The sequence below is a fragment of the Marmota marmota genome, unplaced genomic scaffold (genome assembly GCF_001458135.2).
Source record: "Marmota marmota marmota unplaced genomic scaffold, marMar, whole genome shotgun sequence".
Classification (NCBI taxonomy): Eukaryota; Metazoa; Chordata; class Mammalia; order Rodentia; family Sciuridae; genus Marmota; species Marmota marmota.
The window spans coordinates 27,905,885-27,926,468 of NW_026000242.1; positions in this window are offsets into that span (position 1 = coordinate 27,905,885).

The following is a 20,584-nucleotide window of genomic DNA, read 5'->3' on the forward strand; positions in this document are numbered from 1 at the left end:
ATATATATATCAGTTCTGTTCAGCTAATTTATCAGACATTTATTAAGTCTCACACTATGCTCGGCCTATTCCATCAATTCAATCTATTAAAACTGTCTCTTAAAATTAGTTTCAAAATCTATGGAGATGGCCTTTCTCTCTCTCTCTCTCTCTCTCTCTCTCTCTCTCTCTCTCTCTCTCACACACACACACACACACACACACACACGTTTTCGTTAATTTTAAATGACATTTATAAAGTGTGCCATTTCCTTCTGATCAGTTTCTTTTCTTGTACTGCCCAATTGTAAATGAAAAAAATTAAGTCCTACACAAACAGCAAAGAGCAATTATAACAAAACTGCTTCAAGAAATTTTTGAAATTGGCTAGTTTGCTTTTCTTTGCCTTCACGAGATGTCCTTCCTGTAAGAACATCATTTAATTTCCACATACATTGAGCACTATCTGACAGACACTAGAAAATGTGTTCTCAGACAGTATTTTGGTATCAGTATTTATAAATTTGTGTGTGTGTGTATGTGTGTGTGTGTGTATAAAATTCCATGAAGTGTGAGGCTAGGGTCTAGTTTCTTGCCCATAAACAAGATAGATACGGTCAAAGTGTAGTGTGTAAGTCAATGTTGCTTTTCCTGTTGAAAACAGGGCATCTGTTTTTCAAACAAATTTGCTTTCTACATTTTCTCAGATTGCAGAATGAAAGGCTTTGCACCTTATGAAAGAATTCTAGGATAGAAAGAAGTGAAGCTTGGCGTAGGGTTTGGGGATAGAGACCCAACTGATGTGGAACATTTCCCTGCCTGGGTGAAGGAATTAGGGAGGCAAAGGCTTTGAGGGCTTTATTCCTGGAACAGGTTATTGGTCCTCTGCACATCACACTCCATTGCAGCACTCCTGCCACGGTTTCAACCAGGCCAGGGAACTTGCTGCCTTTCTCTTTCTGTCATGCTTTCCTCTGGGCTTCTATCCAATGAACTCCTGCCTCCATCCAGCACATGCTGTTCCCTCTTCAACTCCCTTGCCTTCTCCACACTCCACTCTCCAGACCTGGTGGAACTGATTTCCCTGGCTTGTCTTTCCTATTGGTTATTGGGCTGGTGAAGAAGAGGACCTCAGAAGCATCACACTATCACTTCTCCCTCTGTAACCTGGTGACCTTGGGCAAGTTACTGAATTATCTAAACCTCAATTTATTCAGTTATACAATGGGGTTAGAACAATCTGTTCCAAACATTTCTGTGATGATTATATATATATGTGAGAGATTTTCAAGTACTAATTAATGTTTATCAAGGAACTCTGGAATTCCTACATAGCTGACATGTATTCATTCTGTAAATTATGAAAAACAACTCTGTAGAGTACAACCCATTATTATTATTTTCCTTTTATAGAGGAAGACAATGTAGGGTAGGGGAGGCAGAGGCATAAATAAACTGCCTGAATTCTACGGTGATTTGAGTGTCAGAACCAGATTGGAATTCAATCTGCCCATCTGCAGATCTTATTGGCAGCCAGCATGGGTTCATTTTCTCTCTCTGCTCTGAGTGTTCTCCAGTGTTTGCTTCCAGGCCACTGCCTCCCCCGGTCAGCAGTTCTGTTGCCCCAACTGGACACCAACATCACAGCATTGGCAGTCTTATGCTGCAGGCTGAAGACTGACTTTAATTAAAGCTTGTTACTGCAGAAGGAAACTTTGACAGGAGCCAACTTCTCAGGGACCCCATCTCTATCCCATTGGACCACAGCAACCTGCTCACACATCTACCATCTGCAGAATGGTCTCTGAGCATCTGGAAAGCAAAGTCTAAAGTGCACAGTGGCCTGGCATTCAGATTTCTCTCCCAGTTTGACCCTCGTCAGGTGAATCACTTAAACACACCTAAGGTAGTTTGATGAGGATTTCTAAGTTCTAGGTTTGTTGTCTCTCCTGTTAGCTATTCCGAAGCCTTTGGAGGCCTGTGGAACAGAAGAGCAAAAGAAACTTATTCCACATAGCTTATTGAGAAGCAGCACCGAAGGAGGCAAATTTCAGCTCACAGTAAAGAAGTGTTCTTTCTTCTGGAAAACAACGGTGCTCATTTCCATAAATAGAGTGGGACATTCTCTGAAGGACAAGTTCTCTATCCCTGTAGCTGTTCAGGCCCAAAGAGGATTTCTTGTGAAGGGAACTGAAATGTTGTGGTTAACACTGAGAACAACATGGACTTCTACGTTTGAATCCCAACAGCACCACTTTTTTAACAGTATACATTGGACAAGGCCCTTAATCTTGCAGAGTTTCCTCATGGTTGAAGTGGAGAAAGGCCTGTGGGTAAGAGGGTTAAATAATGCAACATCTGTACAGTCCATTGATTAGGGCTTGCACTCAATAGGTGCTTAACAAGTGATGTCTTAATTGACATCCTAAAGGCCCCAACATATATCATTGTTCCAAGTGCTTGACAAATACTGACCCTTCAAGTCTCAGGACAATCTTACAAAGCAGTACTGCTATTACATATTGGGTGGAGCTTTGGTTGCAGTGGTTTCTCTTCACGGGGATTCTAGGATCAAACTTCTGTCATTGGCAATGCTTATAACAGATGAAGCCAGGCAACTGAACTAAATTGGTGCTTGATGGACTGTTGGACTATGTTAGCCACCAGCTGTCTTGGTCCTAAGGGCCAGACATTAGGTGAACGTACCTTATAAGTCCTGTACAGTTCACACCCCATGAAAATGCCATTAATCAAGCATTTCCCCTTTATAGATGTATCCATTAGCAAATTCTCCCATTATCCTTAAAAGCATGCTCTGGCTGCCAGAAAAAATGGTCTCTTTCTTTCTGTTTCTTCTCCTAGTTAATTGCTACCATACACTTAATGCATAAATATCCATGTATGGGTACTATGCCAAGATCCATGTTAAGTTATATATGTATGTGTATATATTTAAATATACATGTGTGTGTGTATACATGTATACACACATATTGAGCATAACAAGATCCAGTTATGTTTGGGTAAGTTATTAAATATAAGTCCAGCTTGATCTTGTATAGACCCTTGCTTATTTACATACCTACTTTAATGTGTCTGAGATCTATTCATGTCCCTGAAGATCCCTTACTACCCTATCTCTGAGACCCTGGTAGAGCTAAGTAAATAGCACAACTGAAGTTTTCCATGACAACAACTTCTCATTATTTGAGAGGAAAAAATTGCTTTATGATGAAAGGTGATAAAAACAAGATTGAGGTAAAGGGCAAGATGAACAGAAGATAAAAAAAGAACATGGTATCTAAAGAAGTAGATTGAGCTATAGACACCAGGTCATTACAAGCTGGTAATTATATATTAAAACTGACACAATTAATCTGCATCTCTTACTAACTTTTAGCAGGATCAAATTTCTGGGAATAAATGCATACAATATTTTATTTTCTTTTAATATGTTTTTTTTAAAGCCACAAAATTTCAGAGTCAAGAATGAAGAAGGGGACAAAAGAAGCATCATTCTTTCATTTGTTCATGTTATTATTCAATAATCATGCATTCTTTTTTTGGTACCAAGGATTGAACTCAGGGGCACTTGACCACTGAGCCACATGCCCCATTTTGTATTTTATTTAGACAGGGTCTCACTGAGTTGCTTAGCACCTCGCTTTTGCTGAGGCTGGCTTTGAACCCTAGATCCTCCTGCATCAGCCTCCTGAGCCACTGGGATTACAGGCATACACCATTAAGCCTGGCGCATTCAATCTGTACTATGGTTATTTGGGGTCCTGTAAGGTAGGAAGCATTTGGAAAATTATAAAACAACCAAATTCATAAAAGGGTCAAGAAATGGACTTCACTAAAGAAAAATAGTTGATGGTTTTTTCAAGGAAAATATTAAAATTTTATCAGAAAATACTTTTAGTTACATGAAGAGTTATTATCAACAATAGTGACCAATTATTTTTCTCTGCCAGCCAGAGAAAATGAAGAAACAGGCTTTATCTACAGCTAGAATGGTTTAGAGGGCATAGTACAACCTCATTCTAGAATTACTAAAAGTCCATGTGACTGCACTGTATCAGCAAAGGACACAGCGTAGGCATGGTTAAGAGATAAGGGCCTCCTCGGCCTACTTTCTTTCAGTCTTTGTTCCCTACCACACCCACATGCCCTCAATCTTGGTTCCAGGGAAACATTGTTGGATTATTACTGTGATTGCTCACACATCATTGCTACAGTCTCTCCTCTCAGTTAAGCTGTCACTCAATAGCACTTCTCAGGCCCTTCTGTGGTCATGGTAAAAGAAGCAAGTTCTGTGTTAGAAGGCTGGGCTTATAGGTCCTTTCTGCATATTGTTTTTCTCATTTGGGTCCTAATTTTCTCATCTGTAAAATGAACAAGTTGGTTTTAATACTATTAGTTCTCAAGCTTCAATGTAGATGAGAAACTCTTTTACTGAGGGGGTGACTATTTAAAATCCAGATTTCTATCCCTTTCCCCACATACATTATGATTTAGTTAGTCTAGATGCAGTACAGGTTGCAAGATTCTTCATTAATAAGAATCTTATATTAGTGATCCTAGGCTAGTGTATTAGTTTGCTAAGAATGCTGTAACAATATCATAACAGGCTGAGTTGCATAAAGAACACAAATTTATTTTCTTATTGTTTTGGAGGCCAGAAGTCTGAGATCAAGGTGTGAAGAGGTTTAGTTTCTTCTGAGGACTCTCTCCTTGGCTTGTAGATGGTCACCTTCTTGCCACATCCTCACATGTTTCTCTCTCTCTGCGTGGACACCCCCAGTGTCTCTCTGTATCTTCTTATTAGGATACCAGTCAGAGTAGAATTTGGCCTTCCATAGGTCTCATTTTAAGTTAAGCAAGTGTTTAAAGGTCCCATCTCCAAATTCTGAGTACTTGGAGTTAAGGCTTGAAATCACAAATCTCAGGGGACACAATTTATCTCCCAACACCACATAATGTCTAAAATTCTATGACCAATGAAGACAAAGCATAACTCTTTGTACACTAAACCTTCTTTTTAAGTCTTTGAAAACTGTTGTAGGTTAGCTAAACTCCTATTTTATAGTAATTTTACTCTTCCAGTCAAAGCTCCCAGTCCTAATCTGGTAACATCTGGCTTAATATTCTGTCCATAATTGATATTTCTCCCCTATCTAAATGGCCTGCCTCATTTTCACTTGCCCTGACTCCCACCCTGCTGATTTCAGATCTGTTATTGCCTTCTTTATCTGTTTGTTTCTTGTGTATCTCGGCTAACAGACTATCTTCCATACATCAGCCAACCTATATGGTATGTTCTGTTCCCAGGACCCTGAACACTGCTTGTATTTAGTAGGCACCCATTAACTATCAATGCATGCATAAATGAATGAACAAAAGGGAAAGGGGCATGAGTTGAGATGACCCTAGAATTTTATTAACTTTTCATTCTTTACTGTTCTACTGGGATGGCATTTAAGAGACTTTTCCCTAGCCTGAGGGAAAACTGAACCATAGTGATATCAACCTAGAGGCCTGGGAGGGGTGAAACGATGCTCACCATCCTGCCAAGGTCTTTATCACCAACACCCTAGACCTGCAGAGCTTGGACTGTATTGCCCAGAGATAGGTCAGGGACAGAGGGAGGCCATCAATCAGCTAAGAACAAATAAATGCCCACACCACACGGTATCTAAAGTCCTGCAGATGGTCAGCTTCAGTCCACAGCTGAAGTCTGGTGTGACCATCAATCTTCTTGCAGATGGTCAAAAACTCCCATTTGTAAACTGTAGGCCTGAGACATTTGCTAGAACAACAGAAGCAATTAAGCATTTTAATCATCCTTAGTTTGATGAAAAATGCTGAAATGTATCAGTTAAAAATAATGATGGTATAATAATAATAATAATTAAAAAGGAAACATTAATAATACTTTAAATACAGAAAGTCTGAGGTCTACTGAAAGTATGAATAATAATCTCTAATTGTATTGGATCTATTTACAAGAACAAACTATCTTAAATCATAGAAAGCAATATTTTTATAATTTATTATTTTTTTAAGTTCTAGTTGGACATAATACCTTTATTTTATTTATTTATTTTATGTGGTGCTGAGGATCAAACCCAGTGCCTCACACATGCTAGGTGAGTGCTGTACGACTGAGCCACAACCCCACCCCTATAAAGCAATATTTTAAAATAGTTTTTATGTTTATCTTCATTGAAGTTGTGGTCCCAGGCTGAGTTGGTTGCTTTTTACTTATATTTATTAAATTTGAGAGTAAATATCTATTACTATTTACTATATTGCTGGTTCCTTGAGAGCAATGATCATATTTTACTTATTTTTGTATTTTCTGCACATGCTATCTGGTCCTCAAAATTGTTTGTTGAATGAATGACTAGAAAGAAGATTTAAATATTATTGACTAGTAAATATTTTCAAAATATATTAAGACAGATTAGACTAAAACTTATCCATCACTGTCATGATCATTCTAAATGGTTGTAGTTATATATAATTTTTAAAAACCAGATTTTAGTCTGAGGACAAAATTTATTAGAAAGAAGGAAGCATGTTAGGAAAAGATCCAAGGGAGGAATGCTTGCAGGACTCACCTCTGAGAATGACTTCCAAACTATCCCAAGTCAGACATAATCAGGAAAGTAAATATACTGTTGAGGCATCAAATACCTGTAAAACCATGGAAAGCATTTTTAAAAGATCTCCTGGTTTCTGGATTACACACAGTGTTGCTCTACTCAATAGCGTATTTAATAGTAAATTGACTCTAATTATTAATTCCAATAATGCCATTCACTGAGAAATTGGTTTATGTTAGAGAATTATTTAGCTACCATGCTCCTGGGGCCAAGCCAAGCCCTTGACAGAGGAGGGCTTATTATTAATTATCTGTCCAATTGTTCTTCTCTTCCTTAGGAACAGTAATGACATGCATTCCACATCTGATGAGGGAGGAGGGGTCTACCTGTGTCCTCCCTGTGGCCAAGGGTTCCCCTGACTCAGAGACAGTCCTGCAACCTTTCAGCAGGCAGCACAATCCTTAAGCCTTCAGAGTAGACAGAAACACGTGCCAATCCGGGAACACAGAAATTTTCTGTGCAGAAGAAATTGTTCCCCTCTTCCCCAGTCACTTTCCCTTTTTCTAGCTCACTTTCTCCTCCAAACATCCTCATCCCTGCCTATTCTTAGAAGAGCCATACCTTAGCTCTACCACCTCTGGAGCTAATCTTTCTCATTGTGCTCCCAAAACCATTTTTTTTTTGACATAGCTTGGGAAGAGACAGAAAGGGATGTGAAGCATCCTTAAGTTGAACAGTGATTTTTTTAATAAAGAAAATTGTGGTAAACAACATGTAAAATCTACCATTTAAATCATTTTAAAACACAATTTAGTGGCATTTAGCACATTCACAATGTTGGGCAACCATCACCACTGCCTAGTTCCGGAACATATTCATCAACCCAAAAGGAAACCCATGTCCATCCCCTCCTACCCCCACCTGCAAGCAATCATGAATCTGCTGGTTGTCTCTATGGGTGTGCCAACTCTGAATATTTCATATTCAATCCTTTTGTGATGGGCTTCTTTCAACTTAGATTGGTTTGTGCATTTTGTAGCATGTATCAATTCTTTGTTCTTTTTATGACTCAGTGATATTCCATTATATGGATATAACACTTGTTTTTCAAGTAGTGTGCTAATCAAACATATGCATTATCTCTATTTTAAAAATCTAATGCCATTTGGTTTCTGCTTTAACAAGAGTAATAATCAGTACTGAAGACAGTCCATGGTTATGGAGAGTTCACTCTATTCTAGGCACGGTGCGGAGTGCTTTGCAAGCGTAGTTCCACTTACTCCTCCTGGGACAGAAGCTTGTGGAGTTTGGTCTCCATATGCAGCCCAGTGTAGAAGAGTCAGGGATGGAAATCCAGTCTGGACCTGCACTCAGCTGAGAACTTTGCTTAGGCTGTTTCCGTGCTGAGAGAAAGAGAGGATCCAGTGTTCACAAAAGCTGCCTGTCAATGCTATTTGATGCAAATCTTATTATTGCTATCAATCTGTACTTAAAGAAAGAGAAAATTGGAAAGTTTCCATAACTTATTCAAAATCATACAGTTAACAAAGAGGAAGAAGCCAGGATTTGAAGCCAGTTCTGATGGAGTCTCTGTAGTCTGTATCTTTAGTCACTACCCTTTACTAGGATAACATTGGGGAGGACATCTGTGACCTCTTCTCTTCTTTCAAGATTTTCTTCTATTACTGTCCAAAGAGACATTTTATAATGTGACCCAGTATGTGGTGTATGAAAAAGAGTTTGTGTAAAGAGAAAAAAAGTTTCATGAAACCATACTTAACTTTACTCTACTATATTACAATACCTGTAACACACTTTTGTATTCTCTCTTACTCTGTTAAAAAAAAAATACTAGTCACGATCCACTAAACTGATTTCTAGCAGGTTGTTGCTCACAGTTTTAAAATTAATGCTGAATTCCATGCTTTTAGTTTTCATTTTACTTAATTTTTTTGACATTTGACATTCTTAAATGAGCCTATGTGTCTTGAAACACAACCCATTTGCAGATCACTCTCTCTCAGGACCCCAGAACTTTTCCAGCTTTCTTCCTGAATCTCAACTGAAATGTCTTGTAAGTGCCTAAAATATAAATGATTCAAAATTGAACTCATCGTTCCTGCTCCACTCCATCTTCATAAAACTGCTCTTTCTTCACTAAGTTAATGACTTCTCTACCTTCTCAGGTCCACAAAGAATTCTTAAAATCAAACAGACTAGATAGACATTTTGAGAAGCACAAGAACAGACGTAAGTGAGGGGAAAGGGGAAAATAATACAAGGGGGAGAAATGAATGACAGTAGAGGGGGTAGAGAGAGAAGAGGGGAGGGGGGATAGTAGAGGATAGGAAAGGCAGCAGAATACAACAGACACTAGTATGGCAATATGTAAATCAATGGATGTGTAACTGATGTGATTCTGCAATTTGTATACGGGGTAAAAATGGGAGTTCATAACCCACTTGAATCAAAGTGTGAAATATGATATATCAAGAACTATGTAATGTTTTGAACAACCAACAATAAAAAAATTAAAAAAAAAGAGTCATCAGATAAATAAAAATCAAAGCCACAATGAGACACCACTAAATGCCTATAAAAATGTCCAAAGTTGGAAGGTTGACAATGCAAGTGTTGGCAAGAAATGGAACAATTAGAATCTACATATGCTGCAAGTAGGAGTGTAAGATGGTACAACCACTTTGGAGAGCTGACCAGAAGCTTCCTGTACAGTTAAATCCACGCTGACATGTGCTCTAGCAATTCCACTCCTATCTATTTTCCCCATGAGAAGTAAAAACATACCCACACAAAGATTCATGCATAAGTATTCATGGCAACTTTATTCATAATAGCCCCAAATTGGAACCCACTAAATTATCCAGGTGACTGAATAAATAAAATATGCTATGTCCACACAGTAGAACACTACTGGACCATATAAAAGCACAGACTACGGATATAGGCAACATAAATGGGTGAAATATGAGCCGGGCCTGGTGGCACATGCCTATAATTCCAGCAGCATAGGAGAGGCTGAGGAAGGAATATCATGAGTTTGAAGCCAGCCTCAGCAACTTAGCAAGGCCCTAAGCAATTTAGTGAGACCCTGTCTCTAAATAAGATCCAAAAAGGCTAGGGATATGACTCTGTGGTTAAGTGCCCCTGTGTTCAATTTCCAGTACCAGAAAAAAAAAAAAAAGTGAAATATGCTAAGTGAAAGAAGGCAGGCACAAAAAGAGAGCCTATTATACAATTCAGTTTGCATGAGATTTTAGAAAAGAGGAAACTAACTTATAATGACAGAAAGTATATTAGTGGTTTTCTGGGTTGGGTGGGTTGGGGGAGTTCTTTCTGACTGTGGAGAGCATAAGAGAACTTCCTGGATGGTGAAAATATTCCACACCTTGGTTGTGGATCCATGAGTATATATATTTGCTAGAATTTATCAGACTGCATACTTCAAATAGATACATTTGAATTTTATGTAAAGTATATCATTTTAAAATTGATTTAATGGGCCGACTGGGATTTAAAAATATGTTTCGTTTTCTCCCCTCTGTCACTTCCTACAACACATACATTATTAAATTCTCCTAATTTGACTTCAAACATTTCTTTCAAATGAGTCTCTGCTCTTACACTCTCTCCTGCTGGGTCCGCAGTATCTATCTCTCCACTGTGCCAACGTGAGTCTCCTGTCTTATTCCACTCTTCCACTCAACTCCACCCAACATTTTCCTTCTCAAAACTTCTAATCATATTTTGGCACTCCCTGGATAAAATACTTCCCTTAGCTGCCTTTTTGTCAATAGGTTGATACAGATTCCTTCCTTCCACAAATAATTTTTTTTTCTTTTAGAAGAGGCAGGTATGCAACACACCGTGCAGAACCTTTTCCTAGATCAGTCCCTCTCAAGACTCATCTGTAGTCACCTTGAACTTTGACAACTCCACACTACTTTTATGTATGCTTGTACCTGTCACCTATTTTGCCCTTTCTCCACATTTCTATTTATTAGATCTCTTAGATGCTTGTTTTCTGTGAAGATTTTTCCCAGTTACCCAAGAAGACACAGGTATCTCTGAACCTTTTACTTGACCCACATGTGTTGTTGGCTGATTATCACTTCACAAAGTCTGTCCCCCTTCTAGATTGTATGCTTTGGTGATGCAGACTCTGCCATAGTCACACCTGGTCCTCTAACAACTAACACATTGGGGATTAATAAATGCTTGTCGAATCAAAAGAACAAGACACCTACCTACATTGCCATACTTCTATTAGTGATTAAGTTGGCAACATAAATTCTCCTGTTAAAATATTTTTTCTCTTCCTAATCATTTATTAGTGCCTTTTTTGGTATCAATTATAATTTTCTCACTGGATTGTGAACTTAAAAATATTTTAAAGTTTAAAAATATGTTTAAGCATCTAGAAAAGTATAGAGAAAAATAAAATAAATTCTCAGGTACACATTCTTTTAAAATGTGAGCGATTTTGCTTTATTTGTTTTAGATGTTTTTAAAAAGTAAAAATATAATATTTATAGATATAGTTGAAGCTTTCTGGGTACCTCTTTCCAATATCATTCACTTTCCTTCCTTTCAGAGGCAATTGCTCTCCTAAATTTGGTGTTTATCATTTATTTGTGTGTTTTTGTAGCATGTATGCATAAATTCATAATTTATAAACAATTGATAGTATTATTTTTACATGCTTTAAAACTTTATACAATAAAATCATGCATATATCCTGCAATTTGTCTTTTTTTGGTTCAACATATTTTTAGATTGATACATATCCATGCATGTGACTCTGATTTTAAGAATGTATGCAAGCACCTGTGATCAGCTAGATACAGTCAACTAAGCAGAGAGCATGTTATAGAATGCAGTCACAAGTCACCATCGCAATACAGCATAGATATTTCTGAAGAGACAATACAGCAATGCAATAAGAATAACTGCTAGAAAACATCCTTAATAAGGTGTGGAGAATCTACAAATCTGAGATTTGTCCTGGGAAAATGTAAGGCTCAGCATTTGGGTTAAAAAATATTCAATAACACAACTAGAATGAGGGAGATATGTCTTAGAAGTGGAACGTGAACAGAAAGCAGGGTGTTCAGTTAGCAAGGCTGTGAAAGGAAGCTCCAGTGGAGGAGCACTGAGATGAGGACTCCAGAGGGAGGGTGTTGTGCTCATGTGGTCTGCATGCATTACATCTGGGAGAAAGCCTTCAGGGCCTAAATGGAATTTGTTCCAAGGAAGGTAACAAGAATAAGTGAAGGAAAAAGTATGTTTCACTTTGAGAAAAGACGTAGAGACCCAATGGCATCTTAACAGTTGATCTCTGCCATCAGAAGGGGATTGTGTATGGCCTTAGAGAGAGCTGGACCAATCCTGCACCTTTCACTGTATTCCACCTCAGAACCATTTTCCACCCTCCTGCAAGTTGGAAACCTGGGAGAAGTCCTCGACTCTCCCTCACAACTTCCCCTCCTTCCTACTTGATGATTTCTAAGTCCTGTCACATCTGCATTCAGCACATTACCTTGTTTTATCATTCAGCACCCTTTAACACCTAGAAGCAGTCCCTCCAAGGTGAGTCACTCTCTTCTGTTGATTTCATATGTGCATATTTCCCCAAATTCCTTCCTACCTTAAGAATACCAGGGTGAAACTAGATTTCATGGAGATTGAAGTATTTTCAATTTGGGGGGTGGTCTTTAAAAGAATACAAAATTGTGAATAAAAGGCCGTGGAGAGAACCTGTGCAAAGGAGACTTATTTTATGGCTAATTCACCTCAGGATTTTTTAAATGTTCATCTTTTGCCAAGCCACATGATGGAATTCCTAAAGTCACATCAAAGCCCTTTTCTGTTTGAATGCCATATACTCCCCTGGCTTTGAGGATTTCAAGTCCATCATAATTGTCCATTTCTAACTGATGACTCCCAAGTTTGTGTCTCCAGCTCTGATCTCTGTGGATCCCATGTGCAGACCTGCAATTTGGTGTATTTCAAAGGCACTGCAAACTTCCTATAACCAACTGAATCACTGACTTTTCTCTTGCCATCTGGTTCTGTTCAAGGGCTCCATCTCATCAAATGGCACCAGCATCTACCCAATTCCAAAAGTTAGACACCAAAAGTTAGCACCATCCTTTGTACCTCTTTTTCCCCTACTTTAATGTCCAATTTATCTTCAATCCTGTCACATTCACCTTAAATAATCCCTTTTCTTTTCATTATCTTCATTGCCACTTGTGTTAGCTTTTCATCACTAGGATAAAATAACTGAGAAAAACAACTCAGAGGAGAAGATATTTATTATGGCTCACAGTTTCAGAGGTTTCAATCCATGATTGGCTGGCTTCACTGCGTTGTGCCTGAGGCAAGGCAGAACATCATAGGGCAAGGGTGTTGTGTTAGTCAGTTTTGCATCACTGTGACCAAAATATCGGATAAGAAGAACTTTGAGGAGGAAAAGTGTATTTGGGCTCATGGTTTCAGTGGTTCAGTCCATGGTGGGCTGACTCCGTTACTGTGGACCTTAGGTGAGGCAGAGCATCATGTGGAAGGGCAGAGGAAAGCTGCACCTCATGGTGGCCTGAAAGCAAAGAAAGAAGGGGAAAGGGTGGCAGAAAAGAGGAACCCTTTCAGGGCATGACCACCCTAACCCATCCTCTCCAGCTGTGTCCCACCTGCTGTTATCACCCAGTTAGTCCTTTCAAGTTAGGATGAACTGATCTGGTGACAGCTCTCATAATCTAATCATTTCAACTCTGACTATTCCCATGTTAACACAGGAGATTTCGAGATTTGGGGGACAGTTTCCACCCAAACCACAGTAGGCATGGTGGAGGACGGAAACTTCAACTCATTGCAGCCAGGAAGGTGTGTGTGGGGGGTATGTGTGGGTGTGTGTGTGGGAGAGAGAGAGAGAGAGAGAGAGAGAGAGAGAGAGAGAGAGAGAACACATAAGCAAGAAGAGGCCAGTGACAAGATAGTCCCCAAAGGCATGCCCCCAAAGATGGGCTCCCTTCAACTAGGTTCCACCTCCCACAATTTCTACCACCTCCTAACAGTTCATTCACTATGACAAATTAATTCATTGGTGAGGTTGGAGTCCTCATGATCCATTCACTTCCCCCAAACCCTATCTCCAAATACTGCTGCATTGGGGACCAAGCCTTTAATACATGAGATTTTGTGGGACATTCCATATCCAATCTATAACACCATCATTCCAGCCCAAAGTGTTGTCACTTCTTGGCTGGATCACTACAATAGTCTTTTTTTTTCCCCCTCCCAGGTGTTTTTTTAAAATACTTTTTGTTTGTTTGTTTGTCTTCCATATTGGATATTAAACCCAGGGGAGCTCTACTGCTGAGTTACATCCCCAGTCCTTTTTTATTGTTGTTATTTTTTTAAATTTGAGACAAGGTCTTTCTAAGTTGCTGAGGGTCTTGCTAAGTTGCTGAGGGTCTTGCTGCATTGCTGAGGCTGGCCTCAAACTTGTGATCTTCCTGTCTCAGCCTCCCAAGTTGCTGGGATTACAGGCATGTGCCACTGTATCTAGCTAAAAATATTTAATTTTTAAAGAGCAGTTTTAAGTTAGAAGCAAAATAGAGAATGATATAGAGATTTTCCTAATAGACCCTCTTCCCCCAACATGCACATCCTCCTCCATCATCAATATCCCCCACCAGAGTGTTAGAGTTGTTATAACTAATGGACCTACAATTGACTCATCATAATAACTCAAAGTTCATACCTAACTAGGGTACACTCTTAGTGTTGTGCATTCTATGGGTTAGACAATGTTTACCTACTACTATAGTATATGGAATATTTTCACTGCCCTAAAAATATCCCATGCTCTGCCTATTTATTCCTTTGTCCTGCCCCAACCCCTGGTAATCACTGATCTTTTTACTATCTCTATAGTTTTCCTAGAATTTCATAGTTAAAATCATCCAGTATATAAAATTTCCATATTGGTTTTTTTCAACCTATTAATATACATTTAAGTTGCTTCCATATCTTTCAGGGCTTGATAGCTCATTTCTTGAGTGCTAATTATTACCCCATTATGTGACTGTACCACAACTTATTTATCCACTTTTCTACTGAATGACATGGTTTCTTCCAAGTCTTAACAACTGTGAATAGAATTTCTAAAAACAGTGGGGTTTTTTTTGTTTGTTTGTTTTTGTTTTTGGTATGGACATAGGTTTTCAACTTCTTTGGATAAATACCTAAAGTATAATTGTTGAATTGCATGGTAAGAATATGTTTCATTTTGTAAGAAACTGTCAGACTGTCTTCCAAAGTGACTGTGCCATTTTGCATACTCTCTGCAATGAATGAGACTTCCTGTTCCACATCCTCACCATCATATGGTGTGGTCCATCACAATAGTCTCTTAATTGGTCTTCCTACAGATTATCGGATAGCCTCCCTCTCCCCTTCTGTTCTCTAGGCTGCTGTTAGAACTTCTTTCCAAAGGCATATCTGATCATATCCTCTCCTGCTTAGGATGCTCCAAAGGTACCTATCATTCTAGGATATGGGTCAAATCTTTAGCTAGGCCCTCATGCTCTGCCTGGCATATCTCTGCCCATTCTCAGATCTCTCTTTCCATGCCATTTTCTGTAGGACCCTTCCACAGACCAGTTTTTGACTGGAAATCTTCCTCACCCTACTCATTCCTGAGTCTTCAACAGAGGACAGGTTCCTTTATTATTCACTCTGAAAGAACCTTATTTTCCTCCTGAGTCTATTTATCCCTATTCAGTATTACATGTTCACTTGTGTGATCAATCAGTGCCTTTCTCTCCTCGACCCTGAGTTTCATGTATATTTGGATCTGCATGTTTGTGGTTACTTTTCATTGTACCTGGAGCTTACTCAGGGCAAGCCTTCAATTGGATTAAGCAAAAAAATAGATCTTTAGGATGATGAAAATCTGATTTCTAAGTCTTGGGTCAGAGACTCATTCACTTTGAATGAACAAGACTCAAAGACACTATAAATTGCAGAGAAATGTACTCTTTGAGGCCAGGAAACATATCCCTCCCCAAAGGTTAGGACTTAGCAATTCATATTACCCTGTGTTAGAAGCCAGCTGGCTGTCCACATTTTGGAAAAATGTAGTGATACATTAACCCTCAAAGACAAAGTCCAAGGGCACATCTTTGCTGCTAGAGTTGCCAGCCTGACTGACTGCAGCTTTAATAGCCTCTTCTCCAAATGTGTGCTGACGTCAGTGAGAGTTCCCTGTGCTCAGCGTGTCTGACTCAGCCTTCACGGTGTAATTTGGAGAGAAGGATTTGGACTGAAGATTTCACCTGCTACCTGTTTGGGGACTTAAAATGAAATTCAACATTTCTGCTTTTTTGACCTTTATGTAATTTATTTCAGATGCTATCACATTTGTATTTTCTCCTATTCTAGTATTTATAAACTGCTAGATAAAAGTCTAAATACAGAGCTGACACTAAGGAAGGGAAATAGAATCAAGGTCTTTTTGGTCTTTTGCCAAAGTTCCAACTGGAACAGTTAAAGACATAAGAAGAAATATTTTATCACTTTAGGATACAATGGAAGCTGAACGATTTAAAATGTTTTCTTTTTGTTATTAAAAATATTTTTCACCTTAAAAATAAAATGTGTTAGTTTAAAAATCCCAGAAAATCCTCATTAAGTGAATTAATCAAAGCATCATATTACAATATAAGAAATATGCTGCTAATGGAAAAGATTTTCCACCAAGAGCTCATAAATATAGTCATAGGCAACCCTCAGTTTCATATAGGATTCTTTAAGAATGAATGCAAGATATTAAAATGTCATTAGAAATGTTTGAAAAGGCCTCAGAATTAATTTCTGCCTTCTTTCTTAGTGCTCTCAAAGTGCCATACACACACTTTAGTGTGCTGCTTATCAGGGCTTCATGATAAATTGTTTGACTCTCTCTGCCGAGATTATGAGCCCCTGGAGACTAGAGCACATTTTTCAGTTATCTATGATAGCCTGGCTTTGGTAGGCACATAGGAGATACAAAGAGAACACAGGAGTTGGAATCAAGGAGCTCTGTGCCAATCCTGCTCTCACAGATCCAGAAGATAGGACCATGCAAATGAGTATTGTTTTTCTGTAAAATGGGGAATCACACCTTACAAAATGATGACTAAGGAAATGAAATGAAATATTTGTCCTATATGCAGTCCATGTTATTATCAAGAATCCAAGTGCTACTAGGTCCCTAGAGTCACATCCAGGCTCTGCCTTCTGCTAGCTGTGTGACCTTGGGCAAGTCATGTAACCACTCTTAGCCTTGGGAATAATAACATCTACACTTCAGAGTTGTAGTGAGAAACAGATCTTAGACTTTTGGACCTAATAGGCACCAAAAAACAGATCTTAGACTTTTGGACCTAATAGGCACCAAACCAACAAAGTTATAATGACTAATATAGGGTGGCCAATTTTTTATTTTTTCCATGTAAGAACGATCCAAATAAAAGAGATTAACATTGACTATCACTGTAAAAGAAAGTATTTAAACCAAAAAGTAGGAAAGATAAATTCTTTTAAATAGAAATGTCTTTATTGTAGACTGATGAAAAGTTTAACCTTAAATCAGCACTAGTCAATGGCCAATCTTTGGAATCCATTAATTATGAAGAGTAAATGAGGCAACATGTATAAATAGTCAAGTGTATACAGCATGACATACAGAGTACTAAATAAAGTCTACTACTTAATATTTTTTGAGATAGGATCCCACTGTGTTATCTGGTTGATCTCAAACTCCTAGGCTCAAGTGTTCCTCTGATATCAGTCTCCCTCATAGCTGAGACTATAGGTGTGTGCCCCCATACCTGCCTTAATATTATTTGTGTCAATACTTTGATAGTTTATGTTATGAGTCAACTTTACTGGGCTACACGGTGCCCATTTAGCTTGCAATACAGGATTTCTGAGTAAGTCTATTTCTGAAAGATATTATTATTTAAATTATTAGATTCAGTATAAAAGAAGATTACCTTCACCCTTGCAAGTGGGCATCATTTAATCTATGGCTGGCCTGTGCATTAGCCAGCTTTCCATTGCTGTGACAAACACCTGAGATAAACAACTTAAAAGGAGGAAAGATTTATTTTTAGCTTTTGGTTTCAGAGGTTTCTGTTCATGATCATTTGAACTTGTTGCTTTGGACATGTGGTGAGACTGCACATCATGGCAGGAATGCATGGTATTAGAAAGCTGCCTACTTTGTGGAAGCTGGGAAGCAAAGAGAGAGAAGAAGGGATGGGGTTCCTGAGATCTTCTTCAAGGGCATGTCTCCATGACCTGTCAACCTTCCACTAGACCCTAATCCCTAAAGATTCCATCACCATGCAGCAGAACCACAGGCTGGTGACCAAGACTTTAATACATGGGTCTTGGGGGACAGGTAAGATCTAAACTATAACAGCCTGAATAGAATGAAAAGGTGGAGGAAGAGGAATTTTGCTGTCTCTGCTTAAACTGAGATACCTGTTACTCCTGCCTTGGACATTGGCACTTCTGGTTTGTGGGCCTTTAGACTGGAATTGATACCATCAGCTCCTTGACTCTCAGGCCTTTGGACTTGGACTGAACTACAGCACTGGCTTTCCTGGTTCTCAAGCTGGCAGATAGCAGGTCATGGGACTTCTCAGCTTCTCTATTTCCAATTCTGATGATAAATCTTCTCTCATCTGTATCTGTACCTAGATATATCTCCTATTAGTTCTGTTTCTCTGGAGAACTCCTACTAACACATTATCATAAATCAAACACTTAACTCAATAAATTAATGAACTAAATATAAAAGACCTGTTATATTTGTAATTAGTAGACCAGAAGACAAAAAACGGTCATGATACGAGTAACTAACTTATCAGAAGCTTTGGGAATAAGAACATTACTGGCAAATATTTACTGAGGGCTTCCTGCACTTAAGGTGATTTAGTAAAAAGATTACCTTTAAATGTTTTACATGTGTGATTTTTTTCGGCACATTTATCCCATTTTTACAGATGAGGCAACTGATACACAGAGCAGTGATGATTTGCTTCTGGTGGCCCACTAGTAAGTGTTGAGGCTGGCATTCCAACCCAGGCCATCAGACTCCTTCCTCTGAACTTTAAGCACCATGATAGTCTGCTTCCTTGTTATAAAGATTAAATATTGGCGGGGGAGGAGGGGGATGTGGAACATGGGAGGAATGGAGGAACTTTGGATAGGGCAAAGGGAGGGAGGGAAAAGGAGGGAGCATGGGGGTAGGAAAGATGGTGGAATGAGATGGACATCATTACCTTAGGTAGATGTATAAAGACACGAATGGTGTGACTCTATTTTGCCGTACAACCAGAGACAGGAAAAATTGTGCTCTTCTTGTGTACTATGAATTGAAATGCATTCTGCTGTCATGTATAACATATTAGAACAAATAAATTAATTTTTTTTAAAAAAAGATCAACTATAAGATAAATTATAATTTAAATTAATATATGAATATGGAAACACGTAATAGGAAATTGAGAGGAAGAGCAATTGATCATATATGAACTAGATTCGGGGTAGCATTAGAAATGAGCAGTTAGACCCATAATCATATCCAGTGGTCTGTAAAAATGTTGTGTTCTAGAAATGTGTCAGATAATGTTTGAGTTGAAGACTGAAGTGCCAAGAGCTGAGTAGCCTTGGCTTATTTTCTGCTGGGCTTCTGTTGTTGGGTTTTATGAACTGAGACATACCTTGATCTTTTGGAAAGAGTGAGGGATAGGAATGAGACAGAAGAAAGATGGTTTATCTCTTCATCTTTTTAGCATTTTAAATCCATGGAACCATCAAGATCTAGAGAAAGAGCTAGGAGGGCACCAATTCCTGCTGAAATAGGGGTGAGAGTCAGGAGAGCAGGAGTAACCTGCTTGCCACCAAGTTACCCAGGTAGAACACAGGTTAATGAACCAGTCTTCCCACAATGCAGCCATTGCTTCATTGCTCTGTACCAGTTCCATGGCAGAGACCAAGAACCAGCTCTGGAGATGGATACACAATAAGAGGTCACATTTTCCCAGAGCCTGCTTGCCAGCATGTGGCTAGTGCCCAGCTGAAATTGGCAGTAGAGGCCACCCAGACCTTCTTCCAGCTGAAAACAGAGTGACTGGCTTCTTGGAGATGGTTCAGTCACAGCCATGCCTTGGGTTATTCCCAAGCTGACACTCCAACAGGGATCTGTGCAGGACCCAGCCAAGGTCCCAGCTCTGCAGTAGGGGCTGCCAATGTGAGTGGCTCTTGTGAAGACCAGAGACCTCTCTGCTGAGTTGAGGCTAAGCTCCCAAGGTTTACAGGTTGCCAAATCACACTGGAATCATCTCATTCTTAATCTTGTTTCTTATTAACCCAGACAAACACTTTGGCCTTGACACCAGTGCCACTTTGATGTACTCTTTGGGGTTCAAATAGTAGCATTTTCTTTGTTCCAAGCACTGCTCTTAGCACTTAAGTGCATTATCTACTTCTCATAACTGCTCTTGGCAGGAAAGGAAAGGAGCATAGAGAGGTAAAGTAACTCTTCAAAGTACACACAGAAGGAGTCCTTAGAGCTCAGGCTAAATCCACAGTCTAAGAGCTTTGATCACCGTTGTACCTCTCTCTTATGAGGTTTGTGAAAAGAATTATTACTAAGTGTCATGTCTCTACTTTCCTTCCAAATGGACTGCAAGCTCCTTGAAGATAAGGAATAATTTCTTACTGCAGTATTTCTATAGTATTCATTCATGTATTTGGGAAATGTTTATTGAGCATCTGTTATGTGCCAGGAATTATACTAAGCATTTGCTAATACAAACACAAAAATTATTATGCCCGCTGTATTGGAGTGCAAAATTCTGTAAGGCCAGGGAAGCCAATGATTTATTAGAAAATAACAAGATCTACCTGCATGATATAAA